The 25184-nt window shown below is 41.0% G+C and overlaps 1 protein-coding gene across 1 annotated transcript in view; it reads left to right on the forward strand.

The window, feature by feature from the left end:
• The window catches only part of Grin2b (glutamate ionotropic receptor NMDA type subunit 2B), a 500196-nt gene that overhangs the window by 230687 nt on the left and 244325 nt on the right, over window positions 1-25184 (forward strand). The gene's annotated exons all lie outside the window — the stretch shown is intronic.

The raw sequence follows: 25184 nt of genomic DNA on the forward strand, positions 1-25184 counted from the left end.
GTCTAACTGTATTAACTGTGCATCTAAAAATTTATAGCCAGTATTAAAAGAGATGCATCTTTGCTCTGGAAATTGTTATTGAATATATTAATTCTGTAATGAAATGCTTCTTCTAATCATGTAGTTATTAAATAAATAATTTTTAAAAAAGTTTCCTACCACTGAGCTGTGCGTCCAGGCCTCAAGTCATTTTGAAGAGGTTGGGTGTATGACTCCACCTTATTTCAACAGTGGATTCTGTTCCTTATTACTTTTCCTTGTCTTTCTCCCGAATCTTTGTTTTCCTTACCAAGAATAATCCTTGTGTTAGGACCAAATATATTGTATTCCCTCCAGAAAGAGGCATTTGTTTGCCTTTGAGCACATCCAGGAAGATGTAGTCTATCCCAAGGTGTTTATGTGTACCTTAATAAAGGGGTCAAAGCCACCTTTTACTAAATGGTGTTAAGTCCCATTGGTATGTTGTATGCATAGGATGGTTGTATCCTCTGTATGTATATATCTTTCTATCACTCCCTGTACAAGTATGGCATACACAAACTCACAAGGACACACTAGCCATCTCAAACAATGTACACATTTAGTTTTGGGGGAAAAACCAACAAGGAATATGCAGGCCTTTAGAGAAAAGTTGGTCTCCTTGATAGACTTCTGAATTTCCTTCATGGACTGGATAAGTGTGTGTGTGTGTGTGAGTCACTGGGTGGAAACATGGTCAGACTGGTCGTCTCCACAGTTCTAACCATCCTCACAAACCCGATTCCACCACTGGCTCAAACTGTTTGACAGTATCCTGGTGCTCAAGTATGAAATTCACATGGCAATAACCACCAATCTCCTGGCCCCTCTTAGAGAATGCACCTGACAGGACTGTCTTCCCTTTGAGATTGTTGGTATAAGACTGACACCTAAGGAACTAGATGGCTCAGCGGTTAAGAGCACTGGCTGCTCTTGCAGACGACCAGGGTTCGGTTCTCAGCACCCACATGGCAGTTAACAACCATCTATAACTCCAATTCCGCGGATACAATGCCATCTTCTGACCTCCGAGGGCATTGTGTGACACGTGCACTTGCATATATGTAAGGTAATACATTCATACACACACACACACACAAAAACCCAGCATCTGAAACTTCCCTCTGCTTGGGCGGCTGACTTGACCCACTTCAAATTTCTTTGGGGCCCCATCAGTCAGCACGTAGTCATTGAAACACCCATCTAATTAGAATTTTATAGTATGAAAATTTTATATACATGTTATAAAATAATACAAGATGGGCATGGTGGTACACATTTTAATCCCAACACTGAAGGCAGAGGCAGGCAGTTGTCTATGGGTTCATGGCTAGCTTTGTCTATAGAGTGGGTTCCTTGGCTTCTATGGCTATATGATGAGACCTTGTGTCAAATAAAACAAAATTAATAATAAATACATTTGTTGTCAAGCAAGGAGTGGATCTGATAGCAATGAACAACATTGGAAAGTGATTATCTGTGAACTCCTGAAATGTTTAGAAATTCATCGATTTGTAAGAGCAAAACTAATCTGATACAAGGATGCCAGATCGCTGTGATAGAATTGTGTGATAAGTACATTGGACACTTAGAATCTAATTTTCACTTTTACCCTCTCATAGCTGTTAGTCCAGGTATTTGTTCTGTGCAGGCACAATTTAAATGTCACTTCTTTGCTAGTAGGAATTATTACATTATTTTGTGTGCCTGCTTACATAATTTTACACTGGCAGATTTTGATTAACTGATATTAGAAGGATATTTCAGTGCTTACACCCTGTCTGATGAGTCATCAGAGAGACTTGAGAGAGGCAAGAAGAGCTAGCAGCCTGAGCAGGTCACAAATGAGAGTCAGCAGAGGGATGCTTAGATCTTATGTGTAGAGCAAACAGGCCAGAAGCTAATACATTTTTTCAAACCAGGAGAACTCAGACTGGGGCAAGCCTAGAGGAATCCTAGGCTTTTCATATATAAAGCCAGGGTCAAATTGTCCTTAAGAGAATAAAGAGTGGGCCTGGAGAGATGACTCAGCAGTTAAGAGCACTAGCTGCTCTTGCGGGGGACCTGGGTTCAATTCCCAGCACCCATGTGGCAGCTAACAACCATCTGTAACTCCAGCTCCAGGGGAATCTGACACCCTCTTCTGACCTCCATGGGCATTGCATAACATGGTGTACTTACACACACACAGGCAACGCACTCATGCACATTAAAAAAAGAAAAAAGATAATGAAGGGTGATTGTGTTTGGCACAGTAAGGTAGCTTGATGGCTGTCAACATGGTCCCAACCAGACCTCCCTGATGGTAGCTATTCCATCTGAGACCAGGTGGCAGCTGGGAACAGTAACTGAAGAAGGGGCTTCCATGAAATAGCAGAGGCAGTCTAGATGGACTGTTGAATGTTCTTCAGATGTTTGACTGAACAACAAGAAACAGGAAAGACATTAAGTACTTCTTTTGGGCTAGAAATTTCAGCAATTATTCCACCGAGTGAATAACTTGAAGTCATGGGGAAAAAAAAAATCAGTGAGGTCTATGCTCTAGAGGCCTGCAAGGTAATGTGGAAGACTCAAAGACAGCCCAGGAGTCCCTGGGGTTTGGAGATATACTATAGGCCAGGCAAACTTAAAAGCTTGTCTGATCAAACATTACTGCTGCCTAGATGATGAGGACAATACAAATGAGGAGGAATTTAGCAAATGAACTTGTCTGAGATCACACATTCTTGGCCATTATACATCTTCAGTGGGTTAATACTTTACCAAACCGGGAAACTTAACCTTGTATCAGGGACTGTTCTAAACATTTGGTTTTCATGTAAGCCTCTTTACAGATCTATAAATTAAGAATTATCATTTTTGGACTGGAGAGATGGTTCAGTGGTTAAGAGCACTGACTGCTCTTGCAGAGGGCCCAGGTTTACTTCCCAGAACCCACATGGTGGCTAACCAACATAACTCCAGTTTCAGAGAATCTGACACCCTCTTCTGCCCGCTGAGGGCACTGCACATACATGGTACACATATACATGCAGGCAAAACATTAATATGTATGAAATAAAAATAAATTTTTAAAAATTTTTAAAGAATTATTTTTATTTTCTTAGATAAGTTGCAGGTTTACTTCCCAGAACCCACGTGGTGGCTAACCAACATAACTCCAGTTTCAGAGAATCTGACACCCTCTTCTGCCCGCTGAGGGCACTGCACATACATGGTACACATATACATGCAGGCAAAACATTAATATGTATGAAATAAAAATAAATTTTTAAAAATTTTTAAAGAATTATTTTTATTTTCTTAGATAAGTTGAATAACATAGTATCCAAATTTCCCATTTTGAATCTGTTTTTAAATAGCAGTAGTTTCTTCTCCCTCTCCTCATCCCTATCCTCTTCCTCATCCTTCTCATCCTCCTTTGTCTTCATCTTCTCCTCCTTTATTTTTATACTTACTGATTTTTTTTACCTTGACTATTTTGTAAATACTTTTAAATCCATGTAGGCTTATGAAGTTGAAAATGTAAATTTTAGATATTTACTTAGGAGGCATTATGAAATGACAGCCACAGGATGCCAGGTGTCAAAAATCTCATTGAGGAGATTAAAATGCCTTGTGGGCAAAACACAGGAGGTAACAGTTTGCAGGGGTCTCTGCAGGGAGGTCAGTGTCTTGTTTTTGTCAGAGCTTGCCACAAAATAACTTTGACCATTGATATTAGAAAGCAATAGCGTATATCTTCTTCTGTGTGTGTTTGAAATGGGAGGAGTTTGCAGCTTGTTCTGGGATGCTAATAACAAGGGATAACTTATAATTTGATTTTCTAACCTCAGTCATTGCTGACAAACAACTCTGTAACCTCCTTTCACCCACAGATTTCAGTGATACCGCTTAAATATTTCAGAAACTGGATTTTTTTTGAAAAATTGCCCAACTATCATTTTATATAGGGTGAAATTCATATTTTTACCTTGTTATATTCCATTACCCTCAGAGTGAACTGAATCAACTCAAAATCAGTGAAACAACTTATTTTGAGATGATAGTATGGATAGTTCAGTGTGATTTGCCTCATGATTCCCAGGAAACAGCTCTTAACTTTGATAAGGAGGGCCATGGCTCCCATCCTCGATTTGTAAACATTTGGAGACTGACATTATGAATCATTTCAAGCCAACTCTATACCTGGAGTGAAGTTGATTCCATTGAGAGCTGATAACATACCCAAGAACAAGGCAAGAGGGAAGAAAATATTTCTTCCATCTGTGGGATGTAGGCAGAATTTTAAAAACCAAGAATCTATTCAGATAAGCAGAAATTCTAATAAAACAGAAATTCAGATAAAATAAATAGCCTTTATTGGGGGTCTGACAGAGATGTATGTGTTTCCAGTACTTTCCGACAGTATAGGACTAGCCATCATAGTATGTCACGTGACTCTGAATCTTATTTTGTTTTTCATTCCTATGCAAGCTTAGACACTTAACGATACCCGCTTGCTTTATTTCCTGGGTGTGGGGGTGTTGTGCTCGAAATGCAGGCAACTTCTGGGTAACCCTTGAAATGCTTATAAAAGGGATGGGATTATGTTAGTATCTATTACTTAGTTTTCCAAAATAAACTATCTTTATCTAAAAGTAAGCTGCTAATCTTCAAGTCTATGATTTGACTTTGTCTCCAAGCACATTGTGTTTACTTTCTGTGCCTGGTTCTATGTTAGCCATACTGAATGAACACCAGTGACCAGCTAGATAGACAGGCAGACTGAGAAACACTGCCAATATGTGGTCTTTCACCATCAGGGGTGCACCTAAGAACTTGGGACTGTGCATATCCAGCTCTGGCATGAACACAGCAAGGGAGCATGACAGACCTGAATGACAGAAAGCCACACTTAAGTGAATACACAGTAGCCACTGAATGAGAACAGAATGAGGAATGAAGAAAGGGCTTTGTGCAGAGGTAGGAGGCTCTCTGTGAATGACCGTGTGTTACTGAGGGAATCCAGCCTCCCTTTCTGCTCCAGCAGCCTCAGGCCTGGGGCCAAGCCTGACCCTCTGGAAGTTTGGCTCTATTGAATTCTGAGCAAGGTGGATGTCACCTAGGCAGAAGCTTGCCTCTTGCAAATGAAAAGATGGCTCAGAGGCTAAGAGCACTTGGTAGTATTTCAGAAGACCCAGAGGTGGCGGGGGGTGGGGGGAGACAGACAGAGAGAGAGAGAGAGAGAGAGAGAGAGAGAGAGAGAGAGAGAGATTGAACGAGAGCAAGAGCATGAATGTATGTGTCTGTCTGTGTTTTTGTGCTTGCTCCTGTGTATGAGTGCAGGCGAGTGTGCATGTGTGCCACAGCACATGTGTGCAGGTTAGAAGACAAACTTCAGGTCTTGGCCCTCACCTTCCAAACTTGTGTGAGATATGGTCTCTTCACTGCTGCCTAAGTCAGCCTAACTGATCTCTGACGTTTTGGGGATCCTCGTGTCTCTGCCTCCCATTTCCTCTAGGGGTGCTCAGAGGTTACAGACATGTGCACTTCTCTGTCCAGCCTTTACATGGGTTCTGGGGACCCAAACATGTTCAGACTCACATGACAAGTGCTTTTACTCACAGAACCATCTTCCCAGTTGTTTCTCTTGTGTGTCTGTCGCCCTGTTGCTTTCCAATTCAGCCCCCTTGCCTTTCCCGTAACTTCTGCTTCTTATAACTCACAGGGAGTGATCTTGATTTTCCAAGGCCTCCACTCTCTTTCATGTCATAAGTGAAAGACCTGCCATTCTTTCATGGTTTGGGGGTTTGATTCTGAGAGACATGATGTTTGATGTCTTGAGCTCACTCTGGCCAGGACCAGATGCAGGCACGGGGTAGCTTCACCAAGGTGGGCTGCTTCAGCTCAGTATCCACCCACCTCTGTGTAACAGTACCTGTGTCAGGCGAAAAAAAAAAGTGCTTAGGTCGAGAGCCAGAGGCTCCCCTGAAAGGAAGATTAGGCAAGGTAGAGAGGTTTATTTCACATACCAAAGAAGGAAGCCTAACTAATTCTGATTCTAGAAAGAGTTCTCCATGTGGAAACCCTCCTCTTGCATACAGTTAATAAATAACACCAATTAAAGACTTAAAGAGTCTTAATTTGATGAGAGTAGGAAAAATTTTGCTTTCTACATGAAGAAACAGATAGGAAATCTGAGAGTTACTCTATTTCACAGTAGGAAAGAATTAAGAAGTTGACAAAATTAAGGAGCAGTGAACTTGCCCTTCATCACTGAAGCCCATTAAGAACTTATTGCAACTATTTTATTGATATAGTGGAGTTCCTTGGTGGCAAATGTAGTCATTTTTTTTAATGAATGCTTTAAGTTGACATAGAAAATAATGATGGCGTTATGGCAGTTCCAACGTGTGTCATTCTGTTTGTTTCTGTTCATCCCCTCCCCACTGCCCTCTTCTTGCCCTCATTCTTCCTGGTCCCCTTCTCCCTCCCCCACAAAGTCCTCCCTTCTGTTTTCTTCTGCTTTCTTACTGGTCCTCTCCTCTGTCCCCACATAGTCCTCCCTTCTGTTTCACATCACACAAATTCTACTCTCTTTCCTCCTCCCCCTTCTGTAAAGTCTCTTCCTGCCCTCTTCTGGTCCCCTTTCTATGTTCATGAACTTCTCACAGATATAGACACACACACATACACACACACACACACACACACACACATTTAGATTTCATATATGAAAGAAAACATGGCATTTATTTTTCTGACTCTGGCTTATTTCTCTTTACATATTAATAAATCTATGTTCATGCAAATGTCATGATTTATGTTTTACAACTAAATAAAATTCCACTGTGAATATGAGCCACAATTTTCTTTGTCCATTCATCCACTGATGGACATCTCAGCTGGATCCATTTCCTAGCTACTGTGAATAATGTAGCAATAAACATGAATAGATATGGAAATATAGAAAATATGTTGACTTGGACTCCTGGTATACACACACCCAGGAGTGGTATAGCTGGGTCATACAGTAATTCTACTTTTAGATTTTTGAAAAACCTGCATACTTATTTACATAGTAATTGCACCAGTGGACATTCCTTTCGTGGGAATGCTGGAGACTCTGGTCACCAACAGAAATTTTTTACAATTTTTGCAATGTTGTGATACAAAAAAGTATGAAGAAAATGAGTTATTTCCTTATGAACCCAGTGTGTCCTCTTCTGTGAAGAATTACTTACCACTGAACCCGTGACTTTTAGTAACTGCTGAAAAATTGTTACAATATCCAATGTAAGCATCAACAGGCAGATGAGACCATTATACCCTGCTTCTTTCAAGCCTAGAACATCTCTGGTTCACATTGTCCTGTGTTATACAAAAAGTGGGAAATCATGTTATGATGTTAATTCACAGAGATTCATTATTATTATCAGTAGTAGCAGTAGTAGTCATAGTGTCATTGGTTTTTGAGACAGGTGTTGCTATTTAGTCTTAGCTGCCCTAGTACTCTATGTGTAGCCTTGACTGACATTTAACTCATAATACTACCTTAAGTGCTGGAATTAATATACTCTTGTTTAATCAAAGACAAGAAAAGTGCCATTATATTTCTCTAATAGACACGTAGGCAGTTTTGAGAACTGATACCATTTATGTAGCCATAAATGCTATCTGTATTATTAATGGACAGATCACAGGGACTAATAAATGGAAGAATTAAAATTTGGCATCAGGCTACATTTTCAAGTTGCTTAGGTAAAAATTTACAACCCAAATCATTCCTGTGCAGGAACACTTAAATAATTGATTGATCGGCTGACCAGTGTATCTAATTGGAAACTGTTGGATGGCCAGAGAAAACATGGCAAGTATAAAGAAGTCAAATACATCACGGGAGGAAAGGACACTAGGAATGCTCATTCCCTTAGCTTCTCTGAAGGAATACGGAAAAGAAATCTCAACAAAACCAATTTGCAATCATTTGACAAGAAGGTTTTATAACCGGAGCCTGACTTTATAAGAACAAGTCCTGTCACACTAATCTAATCTTCCGAGATGAAAATGAAAGGTTGAGAAGATGAAAGAAAAGATTTCTATATAATTCATTTAGACGGTAGATATGATTTGGATGTGATGCTGTGTGGTGTGTCCATCATCCTCCACCCTGCTGCCTGAGATAGTGGATATTGGAGTCTCATTGTCCACTTGGGGACCAATCTAAGTCTGAGTTCAAAGCCCAGGGTTACTTGTGTTTCTGACCACAGTCTGGTATTTGCCTGGCAATGCACACACATAGGTGTTTCATTTCCTTACTGTACCTAACTGGTGGGAAAGATGGCAAAGAAATAGATACACAGAAAGAAGTTTTAAAATTATAGCTGTCCAGAAGCTGGGAAGATAGCTTAGTCAGTAAAGTGCATGCCATGGAATCACAATGATGTGAGTTTAGATCCCAAGCATCTATGTAAGAAAACGGGCATGGCATTGTACATCTTTAACCCCAGTGCTGGTTGGCTGGGGTGAGCGTATTGGGGGGAAATAGGCAGATCTCTGAGGCTCACTGGTTCATTAGTCTAGCTGGATTGGTGAGCTACACATTCACTGAGAGGCCCTGTCTTAAAAAATAAGGTGCAAAGTAATTGAGGAAGACACCTGACATCAACCTCTGGCCTCCACACGCGTGTACACTCACATGAATGCACATGCAAGCATGCACACACATGTGTGCGTGCACACACACACCATGAATATAAAAAAGAGATTATTATAGCTGTCCACACATGCTGCTACACATTCTAAACCCCATGTTATTGTTTAAATTAGGAATATAATTACTTTGTGTGTTCAGAATTTTTCTCCCTTTAGCTTACCTGAGGATAAAGACTTGGGCTTTATTTCTACCTTCCAGAGCATTTAACACATATGTGATTGATTGGCCAACAATAAGATTTTAAAGACCCCCACTGCCTTGATGTGCAACAGAAATGTTACTAAGGGCACCACTAGTTGGCAGAGACAAGGGAGGGATGCATGGGAGTGAAGTTTAAGGAGCTCATGATAAGCCATCCCTCCAGTGCCATCAAGGGTCAGGGTTATGCTCTTAATTACAAGACTGGTCATTTTATGCTTCCCAATTAAGTGAGAATGTATCCATGGTTTCCAGAGGTGAGTACAGGAAGTTCAAGTGTACATGTGCTGCAGTGGTTAGGTGTGTGCTACCCTGAGTTGGATATGCCTAGCTTCTTTACTAGCAACAACCTTGAACAAGCCCCCTTAACTCTCCAAAGCTTACTGTCTCCATTGGTAAGACGGAGAAAGTGATGGGGCTTAGTCCATAGTCATATGACAATTAACTTGCATAATACCTAGTCAGCACAGAACATGCCGTGAGCAGCTCAATAAATATTGGTATAAGAACAGTAAGAAATTATCTAGGTATGAAGACACATGCTTATGATCCCAGCACTCAGGAGGAGGAGATAGGAGGATCAAGAGTTCAAGGCCAGTCTCTGCCACATAGGGAGCTCAAGATCAGCTTGGGCTACAAAGGACCTTGTATCAAAAAACTCAGAGAAGAACAAGAAAAAAAGAAGTATAAGAAATTTAAAAGAAAGATTGTTTAGGCTAGGAAGAAAATGCTAAGAATGGGTTTAATAGTAGTCCTTGTACATGGGTAATGGCAAACCACAGTCCATCTGGACATAGGTTTGTTTGATACGGTCTTTGAGAGAGATTCTGTGCCTTTGACAAAGAGAACATGGCAGCCAGAGTGCTTAATCTGCAGCACGATGGAACTGGGATGGACACAAGGGAGGGTCTCTGGGAGACTCACTAGCCTATACAATAGAAGAAAATGGGGGAATTTTTTTCAAAGACTTAAAAAACTATCCAGTTGCACCTCACGTCTTCCTCATTTTCTTAGCACTGGTCCTGCTCAGTACCGACTTTTCAGGTCAGGCTATGTGTTTGCTCTTTGTGATCTTCAGGTAGTGTTATTTAACAGTTTCAGCCATGCTTGTTAAAGATGAGTACACAGGCTGAAACGGTACCAAACGTATATCACAGTGTCATTGCTGAGTCACAAAGATGCTTCCATTCGACTCAGCACAGAACAGAGTTTTTGACCAGGTGATGTGAGTCTGATGGTTTCAGGTGAGCTGCTGGAGTGTTCTGGCTTGCCTGCTGTGATTCATCTATGGTCAGGAGCCCTACTGGAGGGATCCAGATTAGCGATTAGTACCTGATTATAACCCCAGCTCTACTCCAGAGAATTTGATCAAAGTTCATGAAAAAAATAAACCGTAAGTTTCTCTCTGTTGAAATAACAATTGTCATTTCCTTCTTTCTGTCTTTCCTTCTCTCCTTCCTTCCTTCCTTCCTTCATCCCTCCCTCCCTCCCTCCCTCCCATCCTTCCGTCCTTCCTCCCTTCTTTCCTTACTCTCCTCATCCCCCTCCTCCTCCTCCTCCTCCTCCCTCTCTTTCCCTCTCTCTCTCCCTCCTCGCTCCTGTGGACTCTGGTCCGCCACATCCCTCCATTGCTGGTTGTACCTCATCACGCAGTTCCACAGATGTAATGTGCAGTGTTTACCAGACACATTGTCATTGCACCTGAATACTCAGCCTGAGTGCAAGTGCCTGAGGAAGCAAGAGGCATCGGATCCCCCTGGAGCTGGTGTTATGGGGGCAGGTATTTTGAGCCATTCAACATGAATTCCTGGGACTGAACTCAGGTCCTCTGGAAGATCAGTAGGAAACTTTAACCACTGAGCCATCTCTCCAGCCCCTCTGCAGAGTTTTAAACATGGTTTTCTGGACAAATGTTTGTATATGGATACAACATAGGGCAGTCCTTATTCCTTTGGTCCTGACAGCTCTATAGAGCTGGGCATTAATGCATTCATCTGAGTCTCCATCTCCTTCATAGCAAATTTCCAGGTATCTTTGAGTAGCTGAGCAACAGCGTTCTTGAAGCTCACTCTAAGGATGTGCTTGTGAATATGGATGGTGAGTTCTCAGGTGCTCTGCAGAGTTTTAAACATGGTTTTCTGGACAAATGTTTGCATATGGATACAACATGGGGCAGTCCTTATTCCTTTGGTCCTGACAGCTCTGTAGAGCTGGGCATTAATGCATGCATCTGAGTCTCCATCTCCTTCATAGTAAATTTCCAGGTATCTTTGAGTAGCTGAGGGACAGGTTTCCTGAAGCTCACTCTAAGGATGTGCTTGTGAATATGGATGGTGAGTTCTCAGGTCATTTCACTGATGGCAGAATGGCCATTTATTTGGTCATTACTCTTTGAAAAGAGACACTTATCTGGGCCAAAGTCAGAAAGGAGGATTTCTAGGGATCGAGGGCAACAGATGTCATTGTTTGTATGTGTGTGGTGTTCATGTATGTTGTGGTGGTTTGAATGAAAATGTCCCCCATAAGCTCCAAGTTTTTGGACATTTAACAGCCCAGATGGTGGAGCTGATTTGGGAGGTCTAAGAAGGTGTGGTGATCCCTGAGGAAGCATATCACTGGGGGTGGGCTTAGAGAGTTCTTAAGCCTTGCTGGATCTCGAGTTGCTCTCTTGCTTCCTGTGCCTGCTTGAAGACATAGAGCTTAGCTTCTACTCATGCTCCAGCCACCTGTACCACCATGCCTTCCCGCCAAGACAAACTAATTCTCCTGGAACCACAAGCTCAAATAAACTCTTCCTTCTATAAATTGCTTTGGTCAGTGTTTATATCACAGCAATAGAAAAGTGACTAATACATATATGGAGGCTAGAGGTCAGCCACTTTTCATCATATGGGCTGTCTCACGGCCCTAGAGTTGGCCAAGTAGGCTAGACTAGCTGGCCAGTAAGCTGCAGGGATCTTTCTGTCTTTGCTTACCCTCCCCCAGCATTGGCATGACAAGTATGTAGTACCATGTCCATTTTTTGTTGCTGTCGTTGTTGTTTTTTAATGTGGGTTCTTGGGATCAAACTCAGATTCTCTTGTTTAGAAGTGTATTACCAACCAAGTTGTCTCCCCAGTCTGTCATTTTCTTTGGATAACCTCTTAGGAAGCCTATTCAGGTAAAACACTATGCACTGTAGAAACACTGGAGGCCACGGAAGGTGGGTTAAAAACAAATTTCAAATAAGAGTAATTGGGTTATTCTTTTACTTGTCTAGATCTTATTTTTGGGAAACATCTGGCCAACTTTGTTATCTTTCTTCAGAGATTGCTACTGCTGTCTGCCCGTTTGGTCAGTCAAGTTGAGATAGTGAAGGTATTTTAGTGCCTCAAGATTCCAAAAGGGAGAAAGAACACATGGTTGGGCTATGACGGAGGAGCAGTGGGGACTTTGTGGTGGAGTGTTGATCTGTGGAATGAGGACTGTGTAAAAAAGGAGGCAAACAAGAAGAACCCTGGTTCTTCAGCTGCAGTGAGATAACAGCAGTGGGAAGATGGGACCTGGGGATGTTGTCAGGGTACATACTGTGATATCAGCAGAGATATTCCAGGCTATAGAGAAGGACTGTGGTAACAACTAATTCCATAACATTACCAATCAAATATTCCTATATATGGATCAGTAGATGGGTATCAGAATGTAGAGCTTGAAAAGTAGTTTTAATGTGGTACTCCCTGTGTTGAGCTGAGAGCTGATATCCATAAAATAGATGGTCCCTGGTCTCTGCCTGTAGTCTCCATGGGATGTCGTGTACCCATTCCATCAGAGTTAGAGGGAAAGATGATGAAGCATAAACAGTTAGGAGCTCTGAACCCTTTTATTGTTTGCTTGTTCTTTCTTTCCCTCCCTTCCTTCCTTCCTTCCTTCCTTCCTTCCTTCCTTCCTTCCTTTCTTTCTTTGTTTCTTTCTTTCTTTCTTTCTTTCTTTCTTTCTTCTTTCTTCCGAGACAGAGTTACATTATGTATCCCAGGCTAGCCTCTGACTCATGATCTTACTGCCTCAGTCTCACATGTGTTGGGATCACAAGCATGTACCATCATGCCCAGTGGAACTCTTAAGGATTCACTTTTTAATGCTAACCTGTGCCATAAATGAGCCATCATAATAATTGAATAATTGTAGAAAAAGAAGTTTTCAGCATAAAGCAAACAGCAACCAAAACTCTGAGAAATTTGTATGCAACTCATCAAATACAGGCTGCCATTTTTACTGCATTGCAGGCTAATACGCACTAGGATCTGAACAGTGCTTAGGGAGTCAGAGAGTGTTATTGCACCTAACCCCGACACAGACACAGGATTACTGGCCATAGAGTAGACATCAGCAAGCTCTCAGACCCCAGGTAAGATCAAATAACCCTCTTGGTGTCATTCAGACAGCAGGTATGCGTGGGTCTTTGAAAGTCACAAAGCAACACAAACCAGTTGGCACCAGTAACCACCTCACTGTATAGAACAGGAATGAAAGAGACAGCTGGCATCTGCAGACACAGAGAACTGGGTTCAGGCAGTTTGTGAGCAACTATGCAAAGTAGTTGGAGGTTCTGAATAGTGTTTCTCATCTGGTAGAGACTGGAATAAAAATCAGGACACAAGGAAGCAACTTAGTCCTTTGGAATGGGCACATGTGTGTGCATGTGGTAGGTGCATAGGGAAAAAGGCTTCATTTAGAGAGCAGACTCTCCATCCTGCCAGGCTCATATCTAGTGCATCCTGTGCACCAAATGCTAGGCCTAGAGCAACTGAGGCAGCTCCAGAAGAAGCATTGGGCGAGGGTGGTTCTTGGCCAGTCCTAGTTTAAATGTTAGAAGTGGCCAGTGTTCTAAGTCCTCTGATTGAGGTTGGGACAGGCAGATACAGACAAGTGGTTTTAGGTAATTTTTTTAACCCTAATGCAATTTTATTTCCATATGCTTTTGTCTTTTAGACAGATGACCCAATTGGCTTTAGGGATGTGAACAAATGCAGACATTTCGATTGTGAATAGCTGTACTTCATTGTATGTGAGGAATGGGTGATCCCCTTTTCAATCCAGAGACCTAGGAGAATGACTCATGATGTTTGGTGAAAAACAAAACAAAACAAAACAAAACAAAACAAAACAAAAACAAACCTTTCTCGGCAAACTTTTTGCTGAATTTAGCCCCTGGAGATAGTGGTTTTTCAATCTGTGCCTAATGAGCATGACCGATCCTCATTCAGAAGTCAGCCACACAGTCTCCTGGCTTTCTCCACACCGAGCAGGGACACAGGGACAAGAAGCACTTTGTTTTCCAGGGATCCTTGAAAACACACGTGGATAGACATCACCACTGTATCTAGAACCAAGGCTTTGCCATTTTTGGCAACACATGCCGTACTAGCACTCGCAGCTCAGTCAAATATAAAATGCCTTTTCCACCTTCCTGTTCTTGAGGGCATCGCTTCTCTGCATGCCTCTGTATACGAACATGATGTTCTGATCCAAGGCACATGAGGCGAGGGGAATAGTAATTTGTGTGAGACAAATGTAAGCATATTTACCCTGAAAAATGTTGTTTGTACGTCAGGGACATTTCTGGCTTGTACTTAATCCTGCTGTTTGGTAGTAATCACAGTTCTGTAGACTCTACCCTTTTGGCTTAAGTTAAATGGAGAGATTTTGACAGCATAAGCTGGTTTATGATTTAATGTTTCATACTGAATAAGAAGTGGCCAATCCCCCCCTGCCCCCCCCCTTTTTTTCTGAGACAGGGTTTCCTAGTAGCTCCAGCTAGCCTGGAACTCGCTATGTAGACCAGGCTGATCACAGAGATTTGCTTGCCTCTGCCTCCCAAGTGCAGAGATTCAAGACATGTGTCACTACTCCAGCCTAGGTTTCATTTTTGTGATGCCTTTTCATTCTGCCTGTGCACACATCCACAGCAGTGTGGAACACATTTGATTTTATAGTTTTGTCTAAATAAATTGAGTTTCATTATTGATAATTCTACTATCTAATTAATGTTAAATATTTCACTATTTTTGTTAATTTAATCTTTAAAGTATATATTTTTAAAATTTTTGCTTTTTATGCATATGAATGTTTTTCCTGCATGCAAATAAGTGCACCTGTGTCATGTAATGCCTGCAGAAGTCAGAAGAGAGCATCGCATCCCCTAGAACTGGAGTCACAGATGGTTGTTAACCACTATGTGGGTGCTAAGAACCGAACCCAGGTCCTCTGCAAGAGCAGCCAGTGCTCTTAACTGCCTAGCCATCTCATCTGCCCCCACTTTTAAAAAACTTTTCCTCTTTCCCTGCCAAATTCCCTTACGTTTATTTAAAAGCATGCCTATTTCAGTAGCGTCTCAGCTAGGGATGGACGCGGTGGATTTGAAAAGGGAGTGTGGAGCACATGAAGTTGGGAGTGAAAGTGGTGGAGGGGATTGGGAAAGAATTAGAGGGGAGGGCCTGGGGTGGATTTGAACAAAACACAGTATGTACATGTATGAAATTCTCAATAAAAAAAGTATATCTCTAATGTCACAGAACCTGATTGTTGCTGAACTTGTCAGCTTGCTCTTTTATGGAAAAGAGGTTTCTTAATAAAAATACAGAGTATGGAGGCTCTAGTGGGAGAGGAAGGCTGTCTACCTGACGAGTTTGTATTCATGCTCAGATGCCGAGGAGCTCAGAAGGTGGGTGACTGTGACCAGTGATAGTCATGTATATAGAGATTAGAAATGCATGTGAAAACGTCTCAATGTCAAGAGCCCTTTTAAACGTTGGAACCTTATTTAATTTTATGTCTTATAGAGTTTATAATGAGTAAAAGATTATATAAGCATAATAATTCATCTGTAAACCTAGAAATGTACAGCCAATTTTGAAAGAGATGTACCCTAGCTCAGAAAAATATTATTGAATAGGTTAATGCTGTTGTAATGAAATTCTTCTTTTAATTAAAATAAAAAAAATACAGTCCATCCAAGAGTTGCTTTGATCTGCAGTATGGGGTAGGCAGTAGAGAGGAATTTTAATTTACAATGAAACTAAATAGCCTTGTTAGGATGTAGGCAGTCCTGGTGGACCATAGAGGAGCACAAACGCATGCCAGAAGTGCTCTTCGTGCTCCTCAGGCCTTTGCTCCCTGACTGCAGCTCTGTAGTTCAATCAGGCATCATAGTGGGAGGAAATCAGAATTTCTGTTCTTCCCTCTTATTGTCCTTTCTATTGCTTACACGCTTTCCTCTGGATAGAAAATGGTCTGAGACACAGAATATGAAGAACTTGGTAGACATTCTCAAAGTGAATAACTTCATTTTTTTTTTTTCAGAGCTCTGTCTTCCATTTAGGGATTCAAAAGGAGGGGAAGGTTAATCAGGGAGGAGAATAGGGCAAAACACAAGGAGGAAGTAAACTTATCTTTGAAAGAACAAGTAAAAAACATAATGCTAAGTTCTCTGGGAGTGATTTAGGGTGGCTCTTAATGAACTCAACCAAGCTGCTTGAATTGTGTTCCTGAGCCTTTGAACACTCAGTGTTCTTTGGTTCTTTGTGTGTAGGGGTTTAAAGAAGAGGAGTCTGGCGTTTGACAAGAGGAATGCTCCTCATTCTCTACCGGGAAGCTTCTAAGTGTGTTTCAGTCATGGTATTTCTGATGAATGGTGAGGCTAGAGAACAGCAGAGATATTCCTATCTTGCACGGTATTGTTCACAAAACTGACACAATTCAAACCCATCCTAGGTTGCTGACTGCAGCCTTAGTCAGCTGAAAACAAATAGTGGCCTGGTCTGAGGATGGGTCGTCAGCAAAGGAAGTGATCCCTTGTGGCTGGAATGAAAGAGAAGGTAGAAGAGTCTATTCTCCATATTGTACCTGCCCTGCTCTTAGTGTAGAAGGAATAACCAAGAACACCCAGGAATTCGCTCAGAGCATCTGGGGTAACCCTGGATTCTTACCCCTCCAATCTATACTTGACTTCAGAATCTGGTGAAGTTGAAAGTTTTCAGTGAAAGCCCAGCAGATCTAGACATGTGGAGACACAGTCTCTTCTCAAAAGGAACCCTTATAGACTGTTGGTGGGAATGTAAATTAGTGCATCCACGCTGGAAATCCATATGGAGGTTCCTCAAAGAGCTAGAATTAGAACTACCGTATGATCCAGCTACAACACTCCTGGATATACACCCCAAGGAAGCTTAGGAAAACATACCAGAGACAGCTACACATGCATGATCATTGTTGCACTGTCACAATAGTCAGGTTATGAAACCAGTGAAGGTGACATAAAGAAGAAAGTGTCATCTTCATGGACATGGACCTGGAGGGCATCATGTTAAGTGAGATAAACCAGGCTCAGGAAGGCAATTAGCACATTTTCTCTCCTGTGTGCAATCTAGGTGAGAATATGTGATAGGATGTAAAAGGAGAAGGGACTGTGAAGGAGGAAAGGGACAAATGGGAGGGGAGTAAGGGCAAGAGAGGGTAATGAGGAGAGAATGTCAGCAAAGTACATGACTTGTACATGTGATATCATAATGAAACCCGTCATTTTGTATAATGAATACACAATAATTAAAATTTAAAAAGAAAATTTAACTGGGAAGAACAGAGGTGGATTTTCTTTATTTGTGTAATGGGAAAGGAAAGTTAGATTTCTTTTAATGTGAAATTACCTGAATGCCCCAGTAGAACATAGTTGCTGTGAAGTGATGACGTCCCACGAACTGAATCAAAAGATGGCAAGGTACTAGAAAAGTGCCCCAAAGTAAACTAGCAACGAACTTGAGAATTACATGGTTGCAGCATCCCATTTCCCCATTTGTTAATTTCAACATGTGAGGGGTGACTATGAACCTGGGTCACTCTAGGTGTTCGGATATGGTAACAAACAGCAGTATCACGATACTGCCCTCATAGTATTTGTATTCCACCCGGGAAGAAGAGCAGGCTCATCACAATTATTGTAAAAGATGTTGGGCCTGGCAGTATGCGCCTGTAATCCCACTACTCAGGAGGCTGAGGCAGGAGGAGCATTATGAATTTGAGGCCAGTTAGGGTTATATAGAGAGACTTTATCTCAACCCCCCCCCCCAAATCAATAAATCATTCAATCAACCAGTTAATCTATGAACCAAACAATTATGTAGATTGTTATCTGGTGATAGTCTGACAAGAAGATGATGTGGGTAGAGTTAAAATAAAAGTAAAGTGTATCCATGTCAAGGGAGGACAGACTTTGGCACTCCATTGGATAAACAAGATAAAGAAGGCTGTTTCAAGAAGGCAAGATTTTATTTGTGCATGTGTATGGATGTGTGTGTGGTAGGGCATGATATCCTCTTTGTGCACCCATGCATGCATGTGTGGAGGCCTGAGGTCCACCTCAGGTGCTTTCATCTATCACTCTCCACCTTATTTTAAAAAACATTTTCTTTATTCTTATTTTTACGTGTATGAGTGTTTTGCCTGCATGTGTGTAAGTGTACCCATGTTGTGCAAATACCCATGGAGGTCAGAAGAGGGCATCAGATCCCCCGGAACTAGACTTACAGTTGTTAGCTGCCATGTGGATGTTGGGAACTGAACTCTGTCCTTTGCAAGAGCAGTCAGTGCTCTTAACTGCTGAGCCATCTCTTCAGGCCCTCTCCACCTTATTTTTTAAGACAGTCTCTTACTGAACTTGGAGCTCAAAATTTCATCTAGACTGACTGGTCAGCAAGTCATGGGATCCACCTGTCTCTGCCCCTGCCCCACAGCCCTGGGATTATCATGCCTAGTTTTACATGGGTACCGGGGATCTGAACTCAGATCCCCATGCTTGCATGGCAAGCACTTTACCCACAGAGCCATCTCCTCTGCCTAAAGAAGGCAAACTCTTAGCAGAGACTCAGAAGACATGTATGTGGTAACCCTGTGGTTACCTGGACAGCTGGAGTGTTTCATTCAGAAAAAGTAGCTGCACCAAAGGCCAAGAGTCCAAGAATCCATAAAGATGCTGAAGAGAGAGCAGAGTACAAGGAGAGAATGAGGAAGGGGGACCTGGTAGGTGAGGATGCTCCAAATCAAGTGCATTGGATGCTTCTGTTTAGTGAATTGGGAAGCCATGAAGGACTGGGGCAGTGAACTGCATCTTAAGATTTAAGTTCTAAAAGAACCATCCTGCTTTTTTTGGAGTGGAGAGTGAGGGGGTTTGGAGCATAGGCAGCTGGACCACTTAGCAGCTCTTGTGGTGATGGAGTGAAGGGAGTCATGTCCTGCTAGTAGGTCTCAACAAGTGCACATTGACCTTGGAGTTGGCAACAATAAGGAGACCATTGCCTTTTGTAAAAGAAGATTCGGTAGTGCTGAGTCTGGAACCAGGTTAAAATGGGATGGGAGACTGGGGGAGGTAAGGTAGGATGATGCCTTCAGAGTTTGCTGTATGTATAAGTGCTGATGGCATTCTCCACCAGGTTGGCTGGCTATAACAATGGTCTCCTTGCTTTTATAAAGTGCACTTTATATATGACTTTTCAGGCATACCCTATTCTATGATGGGGTTACATACCATCAGCATAGAAATATAGACCTCAGTGAGGCCATCAAGATCATTTCTGTCAACTTCCTACCCAATAAATCAGAATTCCTGGTAAGACTAATTTGACTAACATTAGAATCTTTTCATGTTGCTGTCTAGGTTCTGGAGATAAATAAATCCTAGATCCTGCTTTTGGAAAGCATATATTTAGAAGCTGGAGATATGTATCCATCAGTAAAGTGCCTGCCATGCATAAGGACCTGAATCTGGATCCCCAGTGCTTCTGTAGATAGCTAGACATGGTCACATACCTCTGTAACCCTGGCACTGGGGCAGGAAGCAGAGATAAGTTGAATCCCTGAGTAGCTCAGAGAACTCTGGATTCACTGAAAGACACTGTCTGAATCAATCAATCATCAGTTAATCAGTAAATGGGGTGGAGAGTGATCAAATGATCCAATGCTGATTTTTGCCCCTACACATATACACACACACTCATACCTGTTCTTCCAGGATATATGCATGCACACACACACAACTACACACTACACACATATGCACACAGCACACACACACACACACACACACACACACACACATACACACATGCAAATAAAGCCCAAGTTGTAGTACGAGGAGGCGAACTTGCATGGTATTGTGCAATAAACATTATGATTGAGTCAAGAAGGGGATGTTGCAAAAGCACAGAAGACATAGAACTAACTTGACCCTGGGAGTTAAATAAGAAATCCATCAAAGAACATGATCTAGGTTAGGGGCTGAGAACTCAGGGGACTGCCTGAGAACACCTGGATCCTGCCTTCAGGTGGTGGTGAGCTTCCCCTAATTGCACTGGATGCAACCCCCTAACTGGGATTGCATGAAGCCCCTCCCAAGACCCTGGGTCAGACCTGGCTTTGGTAGGATAAGGCTGAGATCTTAGCAGACAGCCTGAGAGGATGGGTTCCGACCTCCATCTGTGTAGTGGCTGGGATCTCAGCAGACCACCAGAGAGTGCCTGTTCCAGCCTCCCTCTGGCATAGGGGCTGAGAACTCAGCAGACCGACTAAGAGTCCCAAAATTGCCTCCCCCCATTAGGGAGCTTCCCAAATTTTGCTCTGAGTTCCCACTAATAGGGGTCCAAACCTTCGAAGGAAGCCTGAGTGTACCTGACTGGAACCTGAATTGGGCTTCTGTGGGTGCTCCTGAGTAGCTGACCTAAAGCCATCAGTTCCCTCTAAAATAAAACCTGAGATAGTCTGAAACGCGGACCAACCAACTTTATATAACCAATAAGGAAAGGACCAGGGCACATCAATAATATAAACAGAAGCATAGTTCAATTTAATTCTCATATCAGAATCACAAACAACAAAAGAAATTCACATTCCAAAATCACAACGAAAGAATAATAAAATGGAAAGCCAAAACGCTATGTCCCCACCAAACTCCACCAATCCTCTAGAAGAGTTCTACAAGGAGAACCCCCTAGAGATAACACAGGACACAGAATTTAAAAGAACAATCATAAACAAGGTCAAGGAATTTGATGAATTTAAATAACACATAAACAAAGAACTAAAAGAATGTAGGGATAAACTTCTGAAGGAATTCACAGAAGAGATAAAAACACTGAAGAAAACAGGCAGAAATGAAGAAGGAAGTGCAAAACTCAATAAGCCAACTTGAAAGAAGAGATGAAAACTTCACCACTTGAATGAATGAAATGGAAAACAGAATATCAACACTGGAAGATAAAGTTGAAGAATTGGACCACTCAAGCAAAGATCATGAAAAAATTTTAAAAACACGGGAATGGAATATGCAAGAGATGTGGGACATGATGAAAAGACAAAATCTATGGATCACAGGCATAGAGGAAGGGGAAGCATTTCAGGTGAAAACCTCACCACTAGAATGAATGAAATGGAAAACAGAATATCAACACTGGAAGATAAAGTTGAAGAATTGGACCACTCAAGCAAAGATCATGAAAAAATTTTAAAAACACGGGAATGGAATATGCAAGAGATGTGGGACATGATGAAAAGACAAAATCTATGGATCACAGGCATAGAGGAAGGGGAAGCATTTCAGGTTAATGGTATTGACCAGATCTTAAACAGAATTGTAGAGGAGAATTTCCCAAAATAAAGGAAAGATATCCACATACAAATACAGGAAGCACATAGAACACCAAACAGACAGGATCAGAAAAGAAACTCCCACGACATACCGTAGTAAAAACGTGAAATATTCAGAACAAAGAGATAATACTGAAAACAGCAAAAGAAAAACAAGTCACATATAAAGAAAAGCCCATCAGAATTACAGCTGACTTGTCAATGCAAATTATGCAAGCCAGAAGAGCCTGGACCCAGGTATTTCCAGTTCTAAATGACAATAGATGCCATCCCAGAATACTTTACCCAGCAAAAATGGCTATTATAGTTGAGGAGGAAAGAAAAATCTTCCATGACATGAAAAGTCTGAAAGAATACATGTGCACAAAACCAGCCGTTTACTTGAAGACATACAGAGTGGAGAAAGGAACAACTATACACCAGGGCAATGAAAGAAAATAAAATATAATTGAGGAAAGACAAAATTAGACAAAGAATACAAAGCATTCAAAATGATGACAACCAATACACATCTTTGAATAATAACCTTAAATATCAAAGGACTGAACTCCCCAGTCAAAAGACACAGGCTTGGGCTGGAGAGATGGCTCAGCAGTTAAGAATTATGACTGTACTTACAGAAGACCCGGGATTGAATCCCAGCACCCACATGGCAGCTAACTGTCTAACTCCAGTTCCAGGAGATCTGGCAGCCTCTTCTGTACTCTGTGAGCATTTCATGACACAGGTGCACTTACCTACAGGTGCATATACGTAAAATAAAAATAATAAATCAATAAAATATTTTTTTAAAAAGACCCAGCCTAAGTGAATGGATTAAGAAACAAAATCTATTTCTTTGCTATCTGCAAGAAACTCATCTCACCTTCAAGGACAGGCACTACTTTAAGGTGAAAGGATGGAAAAGAATATTCAAAGCAAATGGCACTAACAAATTGCCAGGGGTTGCAATTCTAATATCTGACAAAATAGACTTCAAAGTAAAACTAATCAGAAGAGATAAGGAGGGTCACTTCATTCTGATCAAAGGAGCAATTAGCCAAGAAGATATTACAATCTTTAGTATATATACCTCAAACTCTGGTGCACCCAAATTCATAAAAACAACACTACAGGACTTTAGGACACAGATTAACTCCAGCTCAGTAACAGTAGGGGAATTCAATACCCCACTGTCTACAACACTAGAGGATTTTAAGACACAGATTAACCCCAACTCAGTAATAGTAGGGGACTTCAATACCCCACTGTCTCCACTAAATAGGTCAACTGGACAAAGAATAAACAGAGAGACATCTGAATTAAATGATACTATACATCAAATGGACCTAACAGACATCTTTCGAATATTCCACTGAAGCATAAAAGAATATTCTTTCTACTCAGCACCCCATGGAACTTTTTCAAAATCCGACTGCATGCTGGGCCACAAAACAAACCTCAACAAATACAAAAAAAAAGAAATAATTCCATGCAGTCTATCAGATCACAATGCAATAAAGATCAAAATCAACAATGGATGAAGCCCTAGTTACTACACGAACGAACTCATGGTGATTAAACAACACACTCATAAAGGAGAAATTAAGAAAGAAATAAAATAATTCCTAGAATTCAATGAAAAGGACAACACACACAACCTCTGGGACACTGTAAAAGCAATCCTAAGAGGAAAGTTTATAGCTCTAAGTGTCTGCATTAAAAAATTAGAAAGAGCTGAAATAAATGACCTTGACACTGCAACTCAAGGCACTGAAAAGGTAAGAACAAATGAAACCCACACCCAGCAGAAGAGAAGAAATAACAAAAATCAGAGCAGAAATTAATGAAATAGAAACAAAGAAAACAATACAAAGAATCAATGAATCTAAGAGCTGGTTCTTTGAAAAGCTAAACGAGATAGACAGACACTTAGCCCACTTAACAAAAAGAAAGAAAGAGCAAATCCAAATCAACAAAATCAGAGATAAAAGGGGACACATCACAACAGACACCCAAAAGTTCCAGACCATTATAAGGGAATATTTTTAAAAGCCTATATTGTACTAAATTTGAAAACCTAAAAGAAATGGATGGATATCTAAAATCATGGGAACCACCAAAGTTAAACCAAGAATAGATCAGAAGTTTAAAAAGACCCATAACATATAAGGAAATCAAAATAGTAGTACAAAGCCTCCCAACTAAAAAAAGCCCAGGCCAGATGGATTTACAGCAGAATTCTACTAGACGTTTAAAGAAGACCTCCAACCAATACTACTTAAATTATTCAAACCAATAGAAACAGGAGGAGAACTCCCAAATTCCTTCTATGAAACCAGCATCACTCTAACATCCAAACTGGGTAAAGACACAAAAAAGAAAACTGTAGACCCATATCCTTAACATAGATGCAAAAATTCTCAACAAAATACTTGCAAACTGCATACAGAAACACATCAAAAAGTTCATTCACCATGACCAAGTAGGCTTTATTCCAGAGATCAGTATAGACAAGACAATAAACACCATTAATCATATAAATGGGCTCAAAGACAAAGACCATATCATCATCTCAATAGATGCAGAAAAGGCTTTTGACAAAATTCAACATGCATTTATATTCAAAGTCCTAGAGGGAATGGGACTGAAGGAAACATACCTCAACATAATTAAAGCTATATACAACTAACGCACAGCCAACATCATTCTAAATGGAGAAAACCTGGAAGCATTCCCATAAGTCAGTATGGCTTGGGAAATCCCTCATTTGAAACAATTTCCTTCTCAGGTGACTCTAAGGTGCATCAAATTGGCAGTTAAAGTTAACGAGGACAGAGACAGATAAAGAAGAGGAAAGTGCTGGTGAGGGTAGAGGATTGAGGATGGATTTATGAGAATTATCTTTAGTTTTGACATAACCTCAGAAAACTCCTAGGGCTGATCAACACTTTCAGTATAGTGGCAAGTTATAAAATCAATCTACAAAAATCAGTAGCCTTTCTATATACCAATAACAAGCAATTGGAGAAAGAATACAGGGAAATGCTCCCATTCACAGTTGCTGCAAAAAGAAAAATATCTTGGAATAAATCTGATCAAAGAAACCAAAGCTCTCTACAATGAAAAGTTTAAATTGTTAAAGAAAGAGTTTGAGGAAGACACCAGGAGATGGAAGGATCTCCAATGCTCATGGATTGGAATAATTAATATTGTGAAAATGACCACCCTACAAAAAGCAATATATAGATTCAATGCAATCCCAATCAAAATCTCCATGGCACACTTCACAGAATTAGAAAAAATCATCCTTAAATTCATATGGAAGCACAAAAGACCCTGGATAGCCAAAGTAACATTGAACACAAAGAGCAATTCTGGGGGATTACTATACCAGATCTCAAAGTATACTACGTGAAAATGACCACCCTACAAAAAGCAATATATAGATTCAATGCAATCCCAATCAAAATCTCCATGGCACACTTCACAGAATTAGAAAAAATCATCCTTAAATTCATATGGAAGCACAAAAGACCCTGGATAGCCAAAGTAACATTGAACACAAAGAGCAATTCTGGGGGATTACTATACCAGATCTCAAAGTATACTACAGAGCTAT

The sequence above is a fragment of the Nannospalax galili genome, unplaced genomic scaffold (assembly GCF_000622305.1).
Source record: "Nannospalax galili isolate Female #2095 unplaced genomic scaffold, S.galili_v1.0 scaffold210, whole genome shotgun sequence".
NCBI lineage: Eukaryota > Metazoa > Chordata > Mammalia > Rodentia > Spalacidae > Nannospalax > Nannospalax galili.